This window comes from Sphaeramia orbicularis, chromosome 10 (assembly GCF_902148855.1).
Source record: "Sphaeramia orbicularis chromosome 10, fSphaOr1.1, whole genome shotgun sequence".
Lineage (NCBI taxonomy): Eukaryota > Metazoa > Chordata > Actinopteri > Kurtiformes > Apogonidae > Sphaeramia > Sphaeramia orbicularis.
Genome location: NC_043966.1, coordinates 17,578,075 through 17,596,686, shown reverse-complemented (window position 1 = coordinate 17,596,686; position 18,612 = coordinate 17,578,075). Strand labels below are relative to the sequence as shown.

Genomic DNA, 18,612 nt, shown 5'->3' with positions numbered 1-18,612 from the left:
TCTCTTCTTTCCATTATAAACAGTCTTTATGGACACTCCAACTATTTTTGAAATCTCCTTTGGTGTGACGAGTGCATTCAGCAAATCACACACTCTTTGACGTTTGCTTTCCTGATTACTCATATGGGCAAAAGTTTCTGAAAAGGTATGGATAATAGTGTTAGGTATGATTATGACATCAATATATGTTTGGTTTCAAAACAATTGACGTAGTGTGCCTGCTGAGAAAAAACAACTAAATGTTCATTGTAAATTTTGCTTCCCCACCCTGTAGATCAGCACTGACGTCCAAATTTGACCATGAAAATGAAGGTCAAGGTTGACACAAAAAGAGCTTCCAAAGTTGCAGCTAAATGCCAGTCGTCCTAAGATCGTTCGATTTGGTGAAGCGTAATGGCGTTGACACTGATAGACAGATGGACACCACAGGGAACCTCATAATTCTGTATAAGTGTCTTGTTGTGATGCTTTGTCAAATGGATGTCCCTGAACTACTCCTATCTCACATCCACACCTGCACCTTCAGATTCTAATCACTTCCATCTCAGCTTCTTTCTGACTTTGTAGCTATTTTCAGAATCGTGTGAGGGGTGGGGGTGGGGTAGAATTGGAATGATGGTAAAATTACACTTGTGGTTTTCACGTATGTTGCAACCTTTGCAGAGTGAGGCGACAAGGATTCAGTTACTTGCAGTGTGTATCTTCAGTGATAGAGGCCACTTAATATTACACACCTTTAAAGGGGTGTTGAGCCACATTATGTCATAAATTCCCATTATGTAATAAAAGTTCAAAATGTAATAAGAATGTCACGTCATCTTGTAATGAAGCCGCATTATGTAATAAACTGACGCATTTTGTAATAAACCTCGTCAACGCATTATATAGTAAATTTTTTCACATTATGTAGTAAGTTATTACAATTTGAGAAATTTATTACAAAATGCACCTGACACATTTTTATTAAAAAAAAAAATGTAATAACATGGTTCATTTCAATAACAATCCAAATTAATATAATTTCAGAGCAATTTAGAAGAAAATAGTCACAGGATCTGCAGGTAATGTAATCAGAACTTTAACCACACAGTTTAAAATTAATTTAGCACATTGTTATTCTATTGCCGTGTCAGTTGTGTCTGATACAGTATCTTATGATCTTGGAAAAATGTTCCTTGACACTCTCAGATTGAACAGCAAACATTTATTGTGTGTTTTATCCATTTATGTCACAGAGATGAGCTCCAGTCCATACGTGAATGGTCTTCCCCGTCTCTTTGCGCCTTCCAAAAATTTACTACATAATGTGTTGATATAGTTTATACAAAATGCGTCAGTTTATTACATAATGTGGCTTTATTACAAGATTATGACATTTTTATTACATTTTTAACTTTCATTACATAATGGGAATTTATTACATAATGTGGCTCAACAAGGGGTCATATTTTGCTAAACCCACTTTTATTAGTCTTTGGTTCATTTATTTGTGTATTTGGACCCTAATAGTTCAAAAAGTTTGAATTTGAACCCTCCAGGTGCTACAAAGCTATCTTTATATTAATTCCGGCAAAAATTGAGTGGATTTCTACAACCCATTTCAATTCCTGCTTAGTTTGTTACGTTTTCTAACTGGTTACGTCACGACATTTGCACATATAAGGTTAAGACTTCCAACGAACGTTTGTCTGAGTACGACGTAATTGTTTATCAGCAGCAGCGGTTGGAGTAAAAACTGAAAATATGTCCAAAATTCGAAACTATCAACCAAAATGTTCAGTTGTTGGTTGTATTAACGAACACAAGTGGCTGAACAGGACAGAGCAGCACAGCCAACAACCTGGAGGGGGTGGGGCATGAAGTGGCTCATTTGCATTTAAAGTGCCAGCGCTCAAAACGACCTTTCTGGTGTCATTACTCAGAAATAGGGTTGAAGATGGACCTGTGGAGTTGAATTAATGAAGAATTCAGACCCATGCATAGCATTTACAGTTTATGCAGACCACAGGGAAATGTTTTAAAATGCATAATTTCATTTAAAAAAGCAAAATATACTCCTTTAAAACTCGTGTACAATTTCAGCAATCTTGTAAACTGAATGCCAGCCATGCAATGCAACATGGATGTTGGATGAGACATGTACACATTGCACATGTCATGTAGTAATGTCGGTATTACTGTGAACAATCAGGTAAAGCTATTGATTGCACTGTTACAACCTTTCAGTATCAGGGTGAGTATAATATGCACACTTTGCACGTCATGTTATAAAAGGTTACATTATTTTCTGCAATTTATTAGCTGAGATTTCAAAAGCTGTTTATTTTAGCATGATTTTCTTTTTTTTTTAAAATTCTGACCCAGCCACTCTCAGCATATTGTAAACAATGGAAAATTACTATAGTATCACCTTTCCGAGTGCATAAAAGATGCTCTTTGACACATAGGGGCACATATTAGCTTTGGTCAAAATACTACCCAAAAATGAAAAAAAAAAAAAATCTACTTTCATGTGGTATAAAAAGTTATTTTTTGTGTTTTTTTTTTTTTTTTATGTTCAACATTGTGGTTTTTGTAATTGTGCATTAAAAACACAACATTTAAAAGGCTGAAATATGACAATTATTGAGTCTGTTATTTTTGTTTATGGATCAAGTTGATGAAATACAAAAAAATGTAAAAAAATAAAAAAATAAAATAAACCTTGTATGAAATTTTTTTGTGACCTTGATACCCTTAAGCACAGATTACACTCTTTCAGTGGTTAAGAAGGGCCTCTCTGGTTCCAGGAACAGAGGGTTACAAAACTGTTCATCAAGGGCAAGAGAAGGAGAATATGGAGAACATTGTGACACTAATTTCACAAAGATTGAAGCAAAGTTTGAGAGTCTTAGCAAGTGTGTTGATCAGTGAATCATTTCATGAATTTCTGATGGAAGTCACCCTGTGGAACGGTCATCCTAAGTAGAGCCCGACCGATTAATCGGGCCGATAATAGCATATCACCAATTAATCAACATCAGCCAATATGTAGCCAATATATTAACTTTTTTTACTGCGCGGAGATTCTGTCGCTTGCTGCTCCTGTGTCTGTGTGTGTGTGTGTGTGTGTGTGCGCTGCCTGGAGAATAAGAGGAATTTTAAAGCGAGTTGGTTTCACTTTCGCTCCTGCTCGGACAATGATGCTATCACCCCCTCACACACAATCCCATAATCACGGAGCTACACTCCACCCCCACCACCCCAGCGAAAATCACGGACCGCTACCGTGCGCTCTGACTAGCATGGACCGCTAAACCGCCCCCCCCGCCCTCCCCCCCCCGACTTATGAAGTATTCACCCCCACACACACAGTCATGTCCGTGCACTTCCTGTCTCCCTCACAGTTTCATTCTGCCAGCAGGCCTGGGTGTTAATAGTGTAGGGGAGACTGGGGACAGTTGTAACACAGGTCAGTTGTAACTCTTGCAAATGCTCCAATCAGGAACAACTTAGGACTCACCTAATTCACTCTGCACATGCTCAGTTTAGTCCTTAGTCCACATAAGAAGTTGTAGTGCCATGAGGCAGACACATCAAAATTTGTGAGTGAAAACATAGTTGTGTGGTCAGTCATATTTTTTGCTCTAATTATTTTTGTGATTGCATAGTTTGCATTTGAAAGTTGTGTAAATTATATTTGTGAGATAAGCAAAGATTTATGCAACTGTTTATCCACCTGTCCACAATTATCTAATATAAGATTATTATATCCTGTGTAGATCAGTGTTCTTATTTCATATATCGGCCAATATATTGGTTATTGGCCAATATCGGATATCGGCCGATATATTGGATATCGGCTTTTTTTAGCCCCCAATATTGGTATCGGCATCGGCCCTAAAAATCCCATATCGGTCGGGCTCTAATCCTAAGTTTCTGATACTGTCAGAATTTTGTCCCAGGCTGTCTTTGATACAATGACTGTCTTTAGACCTAACTCTGCAATGTAGGATTGGCTCCAAAATGTAAGTGGTGTCTCCTTTGCCCGGGCCCTACTGTTTAAACAGGTTTCATGAAATCTGGTTTGTGTATAAACAGACAGACAGATAGACAAGGAAACAAACCCACACCGGTGACCACATAACCTCTGTGGAGGTAGTAATTAACATGACCTAGTGTTTTGACAGGAGGCGGTAGGTGTTCCCCCACTCACCTCGGCTTCCCACAGTGAGGGATAAAGTCTAGCATATGATCTTCACTCCTACTCATTAGATGACCTTTCAAACACTTGCCTTGATTAAGCTGCACATTAGTCATGTAGTTCCAGTGGAGCTCACCTAGTAAGCCAGGATATATACTCCAGGGAGAGAGAAGTGAATGTGGAAAAACTCCGAAACACCAACCACCATCTAAAATAACAGGACAGCAGTCAGTCACTTAGTTGGAGGTCATGCTTCTGCTTTCATTTAAGCAGGTTTGCTGATAGATCAGAAGTAGGAGGTAAAAATAAAGCTTAACCACCAGCTTTACCAGAGCAAGTGGAGGTCAAGTGGTTGTAATGAGTGAACTGAAACGCTGAAGTTACAAGCATACTTCTCGACTGTTCAGGGCCATTTAGACACAGTGTGAAATAAATTACTTCACAATTACTATGGGTAATTTAAAAAATGTCTGGAAATCTAACAGTTAGCCTGGCCAGACATCTGTCTTTATCAATGAGAAATCAGCCTGGAACAGGCCACAGGGCTTGAAGGCGGGACTAACAGGCGCCAAGTAAACCAATCACAGATAAGACGGATGTGACGTAATTATGCGATGAGCAGATCCCTAATGTCAACAAACCTCAGCAGGGCTTAATTTGAGCTGGATCCAGCCAGATTAGGATCTGACACCTACAACATCGGATCTGGAACCTATTTCATTGGATTCGGCACCTCCTATAAAAAAATAAATAGCCCAAATCAATCAAATCAATCAATCAATCAAATTTTATTTATATAGCATCAAATCATAACAAAAGTTATCTCATGACACTTTACATATCAAGTTGGTCAAAACCAGACTCTAAATGAAAAAAAAAAGTTTATCTGTCTTGTTAATCTTTATTCCTCATCGAAGTTGCACAAAAATCTTGTGTTTAGATGCATTTTAAGATAAATTTTAAGGGAAACATAGACGTAACGGGGGCAGTCTAAAATGCTTAATGTAAAAAAGCTTAACGTAGCTTAATGTCTGCAAACTGCGATCAATCGTCGCCAAATTTCATGTGGACATCTGATCATGCTCAGTTTCATTTCTCCTAAAATCAAAATGAAAACCCCACTTTTATGGATGTCATATGCATATTCCGTAGGCGCACATTATAGAAAAAAACTTAACATAGCTTAATGTCTGAAAACAGTGATCATTCATTACCAAATTATACATAGACATCTGTAATCATGTCTACTTTCACCTCTGCAAAAACCCAAACCCCAATATTACGGATGCTGTCCATGTTAAGCCTTATTTTTCTGTTAATAAAACGCTTTCCCTTCAGCACCGCGTGTTTGAGTCCAGTCATTCACTCCATCTTGACAATTTGAGAGAGAGAGAGAAATTAAATAAATTTGATGATGATTGATCGCAGTTTTTGGACATTAAACTACCTCCAGCCCCATTTTGAGTCACCAACCCCCCCCCAGTGATATGACGTTCATGAATGAATCAAATCTGAACGGCTCTTTGAAATGAACAATGGGAACAGAGTCTTTGTAAAGAGCTGTTCTTTTCTGTTTTTTTTAAGGAGGGAGTTTCCAATCGCCTGTCAATTTAGCGTCACTGGGGAGGCATTGGGCAGGAGGAGAATGTTCGAGCAGAAAACAAAGAGTGCATGTCTCATGGCAACAAATGAGCAAAAAACAACAGGTTGAAACGTGTGGTGAGCATACTGGAGGAGGTGGAGCTGGAAGACTGGTCAAAACTGGAGAAAAGTTTGAGAGTGAGTGAGGGACCACCTGTGAGTAATGAGCCAAAGAAAAATGTTATTTCATAAGAAAATGTTTTATTTTCTTCTTCATTTTTAGGCTACAGACTAGTCCACATAATATACTGTGATGTTTTACGTCAAATTCCAGCATTTGCCTAATGTCACCTCTCATGTCATGTATTGAGCCCACACATTTTAACTAATAATTATTTTTTACGGTAAGATAATATTTACTGCCGCGCCAATTAAACACCTTTAAAATGTGATGTCAATCATCACATGTAGCCTAGTTAGTCATTAAAACATTGGCGTTTCAAAATAATGCAAAAAAACATAAAAGAGCCAGTCTTTTGAACGGCTCTTTTCAGTGAACGGCTCCTGATTGAACGGCTCCCTTCAAAGAGCCAAAAGTCCCATCACTACCCCCCCCGCCCTCTGCGTTCTGGCACCTCCCACTTTACAAATTAAGCACTGAACCCCAGCATCTTTCCATCCTGGTGTGAGGTCGCGGTCGTCAAGTAGAAACTTCGGTAAAAGATTACTGTCGCTTTTGTCAGAGAAACTTGAAAATACTGGGTGTAATTTGTAATTCAGTCCTTATTTTTGAATCAAGTAAACAACCGACAAGAGTTGTAAAGAGATTTGCGGACTTGGAACTGACTTTGACTCACGACAAAAAGAAGTCGCTGCGTATGACGCCCGCCCCCCAGACTTGTGATTGGTCGGTATAGAATAGATAGTGCATATTTCATAGCGATTGGCCCAATTCTAGACTGTTTTCTCAGTATTGAATACACTGAGAAAAGCAGATGGCTGGTCAGGCTAACAGACAGTTGTTCTGCAAATAAAACCCAGAGCACAGGAACTTTGAGTTGCATTTACTTTGCTTGAACTCGGAAAAACAAAATGAAATGCTTCTGCACAGACGGACGGTCAACAGAGAGAGTTCAACACAATCACTGTTCTTATTAAACGTGTCTTTCAGGAATAAATTCATAGGTTTTGTTTAATCTTTATTTACTAAGGTCCCTTTGTAGACTTCACTGCATATACTAACAAAGATGTAGATGTCCACATGTGACACCCAATTGAATCCTGAATATATATATCCTCACATTGTTGGTATAAATCTGCATCTCTATCTGCTTTCAAGTTAATATCAGCGATGGGAAAAGACTTTATACCTCAGGAAATTACCTGACTTCATCCATTTTTTATCCTTGACATTAACGACAGGTTTGGGTGTTATTTCCTTTAATTTGTCCCGTCTGTATATTACACCCTGTTTTTGATAGTGTATTACTAAAATGTAGCTCCACCATGAACAGCTTCACTGCTCCTTAATATATTAGTTCTTCTAAAGAAATCCCAGTACCATACAAGAGGCTTAAAATTATATCTTGAGGAAAATGAGATGTGACATAACAAGAGAAAAGCAGGCAGAAATGGGCAGTTTCAGAAAACACTTATTGAAAAGAGGAAAACTGCTGGCAAATCTAGTCAGACTGTTGAAAAGATGGAAAGCCTTTCAGGACTCGAATAAAATGTCCCTACATGCCACCTGATCAACCAACTAAAGGCTGTAGCGGTAAACAATTCAGCAGGACATGAATAGTATATGCACGACCTGTGAATGACCCTGTGTGTATGTACCTCCTATCTAACCTCAGAATGACCCTCAGTCATTATGGATGCTGAGCACCTTCTGTCTCCAGTATGCCTTTAGGCTTGTCATAGATCCATCCTTGACTTGAAATACACTCATCCTGTGTAAACGCTGCAGACAAGACTGATATACACACCTGATCAAAATTTTAAGACCAGTTGAAAAATTGCATGAATTTACATTTTGCACTGTTGGATTTTAAGAAGGTTCTACGTAGAGTTTCAAAATGCAAAAAGAAGAAATGGGAGTAAGACAAGAAAAAAATTTGAGTAAGCAATTTATTGAAAATGACTATTAAACTGAAATGGGCTGTTCATCAGCTAATCAAAAAATTTAAGACCACAGCCTTTAAAAGACAAAATCTGTGCAAAAATATGGATTCAGTGTCATTTTCTGTCAGGTATTCACACTGTCATGACCTCTTGAGGGCAACGGCAAAAAAACTTTCTCTCTTTGAACGTGGTCGGATTATTGAGCAGCATAAGCAAGGCCTCTGGCGACGCACCATCGCTGCTGAGGCTGGACGCATTCTTGCAATTTTTCAACTGGGCTTAAAATTTTGATGAGGAGTGTAGAAGGAACGTCCTTGTTGCTGCTGTTTTGTACTCCAGTAGTTGCAAAACTTTTCTATATTAGTGCATGATGTTAACCACAAGACGGCTTTTCATTTGATCATTCATTGTGAGATCTTGGTGTTGCATTCTGGCTTGTCAATATTTGTCCTCAAAGCTTAGATTAAAGACTTTGTCAAGCAGAAACTGTGTTCTGATCTCCTTCATTGCATACCATGACCACACTAGCTCTCCTTAAATGAGTGATGAACTCATTTAATTTGCAATAAATAACAATTCCTGCCACTGGAAAAAAAAACAAAATACGTTTGATCCTTAACCCATAAACACCCAGTGCCACTTTTGTCTCAGTTTCCAAATGGATCTTTCTCTCTATTCTCTATGGATCTATCTCTCTCATAAATGATTTACCACATTTTATTATAATATTATCCTCTGTATTTTTCATTTAATTTCCTAGATTTTATTTAGATGTACATGAAAACAGAGTAAATTCAAAGGTTATTATATCAGAATAGAGAAAATGAAGAAAAATGGACTTTTTCAGCAAAGATATCATAAAACAAGTGTCTTCATCCACTGTCATTTATCAAACTCCATGGGTTTTACTGGTGAATAAATGTTGCAAAAGATGATGTTTCCAAATTTACTATGGAGCCTCTGAATGTTCAAATGGCCATGAAAAGATGACAAACTGCATTTTATACCAGTTATTTACATGGATTGGATAGGATTAGTGGATCAACAGGTTTTAAACAGTTTAGATCATTAGGTGGTTTTGGTCACCAGTGGATGTTTGGGTCTTTATGGGTTAAGTTACCACTTTCATTTCCAAATAAACAAAATGGGATGACTGCTTAACAGCAGATGTGTTTTGACTCACTTTCATCCCTGCAAGCATGACTGGCCGAAAAGATGTTACTTGAGCAGAAACATATGATTTATGTCCTGATTGTGTTGCTTAAAGAGACATTGTAAATCTGATTATAACTACCAGGTGTCAGAACATAATCAAATTATATACATTTGGCTTCACACACATCACTTTCCTCAGGCTTTTTCCTCTAATTTGTCAACTATGTGTAGTTATATCTACTCCTTTGTGTTGTGTTCTATTTCCCACTGGATACTGAAGAAATCTAATGCAATAATTTGTTACTATTAGTTGAAATGCTTAAAACAACTTGCTTAGCTGCAGGAGAAACATTTTTTGTCAGCAGAAAATGATCCAATACTGGCCACATATGCAGAAATACTTAAGTCTTATAATTAAGCTTAAATTTGATATTTTGAAAAACACACTGGGGGAAAATTTGAGAGAAACGGGGGGATTCCGCACATAATCCAATTAAAATAAGGAATCCCCTACCTGCTCCCAATGTCAGCCTCGACATCCCTGCGACTGTACTTTATCCCCTTTTTTCTCTACTTTCTTGACTCTTTCTCTGCAGGTTCTCCAAAATGCAGCTGTCAGGAGTTGTATCCTGCTGCTTCCCACAGTGTACTGCATTATTCAGAGGCTGTGGATTTCTCTTTGATGTAGTCAAATTAAAATGACAGATTTGAAGGCAGGCTATACATCGGTGGCATCTGCAAAGTTGCAGCTAGAAGCTATTTGTCACAGGCCCGCAGTGGAGAAGTTGCAAAGTTATCTTATGCTCCTTGGGACTTGAGTCTGCAAAGCGAAAACAAGTGTCACAAACAAAACCTTTGCTTAAGTCTTAAAATGGCTTGAAACTGAGATTAAGATCTTGATAAAAGGGTCAGACATTGGGCCAAAACTGCACTTCTTTCTCAGCCAATTTCAGTTTCCTGTCTGCTTTAATTACAGCATCCATCACATATAAAAGAGGACTTCTGTCTTCAGCCAACACCTCTAAAGCTGACAGAGGAAGTACCCAGATAAATAGGTACTTTAATTACCCACTGCCACTCTGCACACAGTGTGTACCAATGTGTCTGGGACTCGCATATAGACAAATGTCGCATTTCCAATATGTGGAACCAGCTCGACTCGGTATTCCTGGAGACCGTTTCCATTACAAGATACTACCGACTTTACAGTACCTGGACGTCATAGCGATGCGGCGCGTTACATCCGTGTCGTCTGCTCAGAGAGTTGCTGATAAACTCGCTCATTGCGTGTTGTCTCGTCTGAATTTTTACATTGGCCACCAAAGACTGAATCTCCTCGACCGACCATGGTGTAGTTCTGGGCTGTTGAAAAAAGGTAAATGACACGCACATCCAAAATTAGAGGTGTGCAGGATCCCAAAAAGTTAAACATGAAAAAATAAAGGAAGGTCCGCACAACCTGTGAGCTCCCAAACCATTTATTCAGTGATGTTTTGGGCCGAGGCCCTTCATCAGACTGAGGACAGACAAACTTACACAGGTGTTTTATATGTAGCGTCTAATCACAACACGTGACCTGCGTTATACGTCATTATGGAATAACAGAAAAAAGTCTATTAAAACTTTTCAAACATGATGATGAAACATATGATCAATTATAAATGATCAAGAGTCAAACATTCCAAGTATCTACAAATACAAAATACACAGGTGTTTTATATGCAGTGTCCGACCACAATAGCACGTGACATGCAATATACGTCATCTTAAAAGAGCAGAAAATAACTTATTAAACTTTATCATACGTACAATCAATCATTAATCGTAAAGTGTTTCAAATGTCTACAAATACACATAATTTTTAGTGATCAAACTGCTTTGCACTCATATTTGTAAACAGATATTAATCAAATTTCTACAGGTCCATGTATTTATACCGTCCATCTGAATGTGGTGACAAACACCACAGCATGTGTGCACAGTTCTTATTAACCAAAATACAAGAACAGATTTACAAAAGCAAAAACAAAAGAAAAAAATGAAAAAAAAAAAAAAATTATATTGGGGAACGTTGAGATTCATCCAAATAGACATCTAAACTACAGTGTTGGAGTGAGGATATATATACGACATACACTGGAGTGAAGTGGTCTATGTGAAGATTAATTTTAGGAACGTATGAGGAATTGTGAAGAGTCTATGAAATGGTCTGAGATCAAATTCTTCGGCCCGAAACATCACTGAATAAATGGTTTGGGAGCTCACAGGTTGTGCGGACCGTAGTTTTGGGCCGTTATCATGTGAATTAAAGTACCGCTATATTTACTGTCCACTTCCGCATCTGTTTTTTGTAAAACGGCATGTCACAGAGAAAACTCTCTGACCAATCAGTGGTCTGCAGTGCTTACACGTCATGGTTTAGTATCTGGTCCCCGGTCCTGGAACCTCGGCGGAGGTGATGCCAAAAAAGTAGTACCGGGTACCAGATTCCAGGTCCTTTTTCGTAATGGAAACGCAAAAAGGCAGAGTTGAGTTGAGCTGATACCACGTAGTGGAAACGGAGCAAAAGACAAACATTTACACACACAGACCTTCACACACACATCTACATGACACTCTTATTTAAGTAATTAGCAGATGAAAAAACATACGCCACTGCCTCCTTTAAGAATATTAATTCATGTTGTATTTATTCTGCCCTTTCTACTACCCCAGTGCAGCTAGACAGATGCATAACTCTTCAAATGATGACACCTGTTGATGATTCTTTCACATTTATTCATCGTGGAGATAACCAAAAGAGGTATAAAACTGAAATAACAAACACATAGAACAAGTTTACATGTTAGCCAAATATAAATAAAACTATGTCACTCTAAAATGGAATGTAGCTAACAGTAGTTAGAGCTAGCATGCTAACGTTCGCGGGCTAACGCGCTAATCGCTAGCTTAAATGCTAATCAGAAATAAATGTATTTTTAGCGTCTTTCATGACACAAATTCACAAATACAAACCCCACTAACTTGAGTAAGTCCACACATATCACACAGAACATTTAAACACACATACAGGCTGTGCTTGGCCCAGGACACAGAGCTGCAGTCATTTTGTGTTGTTACTTGGACAAGACGTTAAACCGTTTTTCTTATGTCCTGCATCACACTGTTTTTGGTCAGACATATAAAAATGGGATTTCACTAAAAATGAATGATATTCCATGTTTTGAATTATGTCTTTTTTTGATAATTTGGCCTCATCTGTTTAAGATATCATCAACATAATTTTATTATTGGGTAAATATCATATCCACTGTGCGAAATGGAGAAATAACAAGCCCTCCTTTTCTGGATTTACAAACACATTTAAAATGTTTGTCTTGTCCCTAAGAAAATTAGAAAAAAAAACAAAACAAAAACAAAACTACAATGAAAATAAGCCAGAACAGTGCTCGTTATTTATTATTTTAACTTAAAGAATCTTCTCTGTTGCATCTCTGCTCCTACACGTTAATTCAAAATGCCTAATGATTTGCACTGTATTGTATTTGAAAGTATTTTGGCTCTTGCCTTACATATCCCCATGATTATTTGTACTTTGTGTTATTTATGTTAATTTTGTATTTCTGTACTAATATCCTCATTGAGAGTTTGTCATTTTCACTAGTTCAATTTAAAAAAACAAAAAAAAAAAAAAGGGGTTTAACCAAAAATGCCTTGTGTAACAACCGGTTTGCTTTTCACAACAAAAATGTAAAACTTAAAACTCTTACAAAGTAAAACAGCTCTGAAAATACACAGGAAAACAAAAACACATCCTGGATGGCTCTTAAGGAGCCAGAACAATATTATTACATTATAACTCATCCTTTTAACTTTAACTTGTACTTGACTTCTGACAAAATGAAAATCCTTTTAGAGATGGAACGTATACTTCACTTCAAACTCAACCTCAAAAGATGAGACAGGAGTCTAAAAAAAAAAGTCTTTATTCATTTATTTATGTTTGCATTAACATGAACATATATGTCTGACAAACCGAATGTCTTTCTCTCCTTTTTTTCCATGTGGGTGCTTCAATGAAACTGGTCCCTAAAAACAGGACAGAGGGGCTAAAACTTCAAACAAGATGTAGACTAATGTTATGAAGGAAGTTTAGAAGCATTCTGGGTCCGTTTTAAAAAGAAATATTTACTGAGATAACAGAAACTATTTTTTCAGATAAAACAAATTTTAATATTATTTTAATATTATTTTTTTATACATAAATCTGCATATAACAGGGTGTTTAAATGGGCAGGTTCCACTTGTAATGTGAGTGGACACGATGGGTTACACTCGAAACCTGGAATGAGATTGCCGATTCATGAAAAACCTGCATGTCTTGATTAGAAAAACCACTAAGATTGTCAAATTTAACAGTGTCTTTATGCATCATAGTATACAAGTCCAGATCAAATGCACTGACACCTAGGTAGCTTTTCCTGTCTGAATTTTGGTCCTATTTTTGGCCCCAATATTTTATTTTTAAAAAATCACTAATTTTGGGATGGCTCAGAGCAAGGATATCATTTTTATTTTGCATTTATCTGAGGTCATCATTAGGTACACAAACAGAGAAATGAGCTTTTCTGAGCTTCTGGGAGGATTTAGACATATTTAAGCCCAGTGGTTTAAAATGGGTGTGATTTGTGGAGGAAATCATTAATAGGACATATGATTATTTTACTTGTGGAAACCATTCATATTACAGTATATCCTGGATGTACACTGCACATATTCATTACAGAGGATGTATGTGTTGTTCTTTTAGATTAAGACCACCCTCTGTACTCAGAGTTTGATGTGGTCGGTTAAGATTAACATGTAAATATAAAAAATAACCTGTACAAACACTTAAATCCTAACTGAAAACAAGTGACTCGAAAAAAACCAAAAAAACCCAATGTTTAACCAGTTTATGCATGAATTATGTGAACTTTAGCCAAGATATTTTTCCTCACTGTTTCTATTTCTCTTTAGGCATAAAAAAAACCCAAAGTGATTGAGTGTTTCTTTTTTTTTTAAGGAGTAACAAAAATGTCTGCTCAGCTGGACACCATGCATTTAATTTTTGAAGCAAAGAAACATGTATTTAAAACCTAAGATAACGTGATATGGAAAACTATGCAATAAAAATGTTTTTAATGCAGCTACTCAGATGTTTTCTCACATTTTAACATACTCTAATACTAGTTAGTATTCACTTCATGGAGATAATATGCAAAAAAATAAATAAAACAAAACTGTTACTTACAGTCTAATAACAAATAGCAATTGAGTTACACTAAAACATGTCACTGCAGATCAGGTTTATCAGGAACAGCAAAGTTACGATAATGGTATGAATGTCAGTGTATGGGATAGTGCGTAAGCGTCCACTGTGTTGGCTGATATGGAACTAAAACAAAACTGTAATGCTGTTAGTACGGACACTGAACCCAAATGCAGAACTCAGAGACAGATATAAAAGTTCAGAGTTTATTAGTCACTGATTGTACTGACAGGTAAATAATGAGGATAATTAAAAATATCTTGAGGACAGTGGTCGGGGAGATCCTCTTCAGGTTTGTCCTCCGGACTGAGGACACAAACCCTCTGTACGGTTCAGCGGTTTGAGTTGGTATCCCGACTAGGGAGAAGCAGAGGGAGGTCAGTGACGAAAACAGGTCATACACGGGTAAGCTATCAGCCAGGCAACAGGACATAAGGGATAGACAGAGCTCATGTACCATAAAGTCAGGCGATGAAGTCAAAAACCAGGAAGGCAGATGGAGGCAGACAAAACCGACAGGGAGCAGGCAAACAGGCAAAATCGAGATGGCAAAACAGGTCAAAAAACAGGTAGGCAGACAAACAGACAGGATCAGACCACTGGTAAGTAAACTACAAGAGAATACGAACTGGCGACTGACCTGAAGAAAAGACAGGGCTTAAATACACAAAAGGGAGGGAAGACAACGAGACACAGGTGGCACAAATCAGGGCGGAGTCAGGTAATCAGGGAAAAGGCGAAACGATCAAGGAAGGGAAGTAAAGACGACAGACAAGACACATGAGGGAAAATTAACAAAATAAAACAGGAAGTGACAGACAAACATGAAAGACAGACAAAACCAGACTAATGTCTGGTGGCAGGCTTGACAAAAACCTGTGAATATACAAGAGAATAGCATTGAATAACTGTCCACTATAGTGATCCCTTTGCATGAAAGGGGTTACAGTTTTTGCACATTTTAGCGAAACAGTTTGTTGTCGTATCTACTCTTTGTTCACATGCAAACACATACATACATTCACCAGCAATTATACTCGCTCAAATATGTACACAAACACACATGCCTGCAAACACATTTGTAAAGAAAATACACAAATAAATCTCACACTCTCTGTTATTCTTTCACACCAGATTAGCCTCAAAAACACAAATACTGAGACTTCTCTGCTGTATGTTGCTCCCTATAATCTCCTGTGATGTTCTGGATAAAGCTGAAATGCACTTGCTGTTTTGTTGTAACATTTCTATGCTGTGCTGAACACTAAGCCTTATGAAAGCGTGTTGAATGGGAATGTACAAGGACTTTTGGAAGTGAAGCACTGAAGAGGCACTTGTTCAGCTCTGTCTTTACATATTTCAGAGGATATATCATGGGTTTGTTATGTGGGATATTCCCTATGTGTGCTTGTTATACCCTGAGGCATCAGATACAAGGCCGAGTTTCCTTAAACATCTTATCTACTGTCCTCATCTCAAGGAAAAGAGGAACAGAGTGATCTTTGGTTATCTTCTGAATCTCTTATCAGTAGTAAACGGCTAAATTGTGGTGAAGGAGGTGGAACATTCTGAAAATAGAACAAAGATACTGAAAACATACAGCCTTGGATTCTAGTTATTTCCAAGACAGACAGTTTCAGACTCTGGGTGTTAACTTTTAACTTAAAATCATTATCAGGTGGTTGAATAGCTTATAAATGCCTGTCATTTGTCGGTTACATGTCTATGAGGTGAGAACTCTTTAGACCTTCTGCAGTCATTCTCAAACTGTTCTTCATTTTTTGGTTCATCCTTGAAATTTTGGGTTATAATTAGAGATGGGAATTGAGAACCGGCTCCCAGTAGCTCACTTCCTCTAAATCGTTTGTGTATCTGCTTAACAATTCTGCTTATCAATTCGGCCTTCGTGGTGCATGCGTGATGATGTCACACATATGCTACATTGTTTTGGTTTAGAACGTAGCCAACATGGCATCGAGGATGCAGAAACGCTCCAAAGTACACTACAAACATCCAATCCCTTCAAAAGTTTCTGAAGGTAGGGAAAAGGAAAATGAGGTGCACAACAGCAGGAGACACAGAGGAATTCGTAAAGCGTCTGAAGTTTCACTTTCACTTTGTACAGTCATAATAATAAATAAAGAATAAAGTCATAATATAAAGATGTAGTTTTAAAAAACTCATTATTTAATGAAAATAATGTTGTACTTTTATGAGATTAAAGTTGTAATATTTTGAGAATAAAGCCATAATATTACAAGAGTACCAACAGGTCAGAAAAATATCAGAATTCACGAGAATAAAGTCGTACCCACTTGTTGCATAATGCAGAGCTTGGAACATTTTGTGAGGTTATACTTTCATTTGAGGTTCGTCCGGTCCAGTAGAAGTGAAATGTGCTGTTTGTAACCGGAAACTCCAATTTATTTTCAAAATTTTATGACTTTAACAAAAGTACAACATTATTTTTGTTAAATAATGAGTTTGTTGAAAACTACAACTTTATTTTCATTACATAACGACTTTATTCTCGAAATATTATGATTTTATTCTCGTAGTGACAAGTGTTTATTTTCTTATGTGGCCCTAATATGCCGTTGTAAGATGGTGAGGGAATTAAATACAAGAATATATCAGATTTTTGCTGTAAAATGCAAAATGCAGAGGTGAATGGTTCAATCCATAAGTGATAGATCACCTAGGAAAGGTTAAATGTAAAGAAGATTAATTTGGAAGTACAAATATAGTTCTAGGTTAAATGGTTTGATAAAGAAATCAAGCTTAACATTAATTCAGGATAATCAGCTAATGAAGTATTTTGTATTTTTTCTTGAGTTTAAAGTTGCCGGGTGAGTGTTTGCATCTGAAAAGAAGAACATAACAGTGGTTAAGTGTCCAAGATTTAACCAGGGAGAGGCATACAAGGGTGGCATTTTGGGGTAATTTTTCTAAAAAACCATTATCCATGCCTGTTTTTCCTATTTATTTATGGTTTTAAAAGCACTATGTGGTTAAAACTGATTTGATTCTGCTCACTGCCTCCTAATCTCAGTGTGGGCAATTTGCAGTGTTTACATTTGCATATATATTTACCAAGGGGTGTTAGAATTATAGAGACAAGCTCAGAGACGGGCAGTCGTGCAGCTTCCAAAGGATCCTTTACATATTCTGTCAATGGCTAAAGTTATCTTCATTACTCAGACCAGGCCAAAAATCAATACTTCATCTGGGCTGTTTGGACCATGTCTGCTCAGAGTCAGTGCACAGAATTTCAACCACATCCATTTTTATAAACCTGCATGTTCATAAAGTCTCCCAAGACAGATCAAAACATACAAGTTCTGCAGTGGATATTGATAATTTTGAGTTCTTCGATCATGAAGTCGTTGCATGCATTTTGTAAACACATATCTTTCTCAATCCAGTGTATATTTATGTAAAAAAAAAAAAAAAAGTTAACAGTTGATATCTGTGTCTTATTTTTATAGTCTAAGTGAGCTGCAGCTTAAAGGTAAGATGGCATAAATAGATTTATAACAGCCAGATATGATCAATTTAATGTAGAAGCCATTTAAAGTATATGATCTATTTGCAAAAACAATATATAAAAAGTGTTAATGTTGTGATGGTGGTTGTTATCTTCTTTGGGTGTGTGTTTATTAATTTCCCTTTCAGATAATGTGAAAGATTGTTGATTTTGGATTGTTAAAAGACAGAAAATCATCTTTTAACAAGTGGCGCCAGGCACGACAAACCCCGCCCCTCGGATGTATTGTATCTTATTTTGGCATCGCTCCAGCTGATGTCATCATGTCTATGTATGTTTTGATGTCATCATATCAGTTGCCTCTATATATGTGCCATGTTTGAAGTAAATTGAAACAAAATTGATGTTTTTATAGACATTTGAAAATTCGTCCATTATAAGTAAATGGGAGAAAAAAATAGATATTTTTTTTAATTTATTAAAAAATTGAACTTTGACCTACTTTTAACAAAATGTAACCACGCATATTCTGGATCACCGGCAATCTATAAACACAATTTGGTATTAACCTGTTTAACCCTGACCATATTTTCAGGGGAAAAATGCCTAAAAAGACATACCCAAAGTAAATGAAGAATTACTCCACAATAATAAGGTTCATATGGATGTTCTTGGTGTCTATGGACATTTAGAGACCTCACAGAATCTATTCCCATTGTCTAAAATATTGTATCTATTACTATGCCTGAGTAAACTGTAACAAACTAAAAG

The 18,612-nt window shown here is 37.0% G+C and overlaps 1 long non-coding RNA gene across 1 annotated transcript in view; it reads left to right on the top strand.

The window, feature by feature from the left end:
- LOC115427285 (uncharacterized) overlaps positions 1–12,520 on the top strand; it is a 57,911-nt gene extending 45,391 nt beyond the window's left edge. Inside the window, exon 3 of the long non-coding RNA XR_003936466.1 lies at positions 12,311–12,520. This is a non-coding gene — a long non-coding RNA (uncharacterized LOC115427285). The remainder of the gene's footprint in view (positions 1–12,310) is intronic.
- The last annotated feature ends 6,092 nt before the right edge of the window (positions 12,521–18,612 follow it).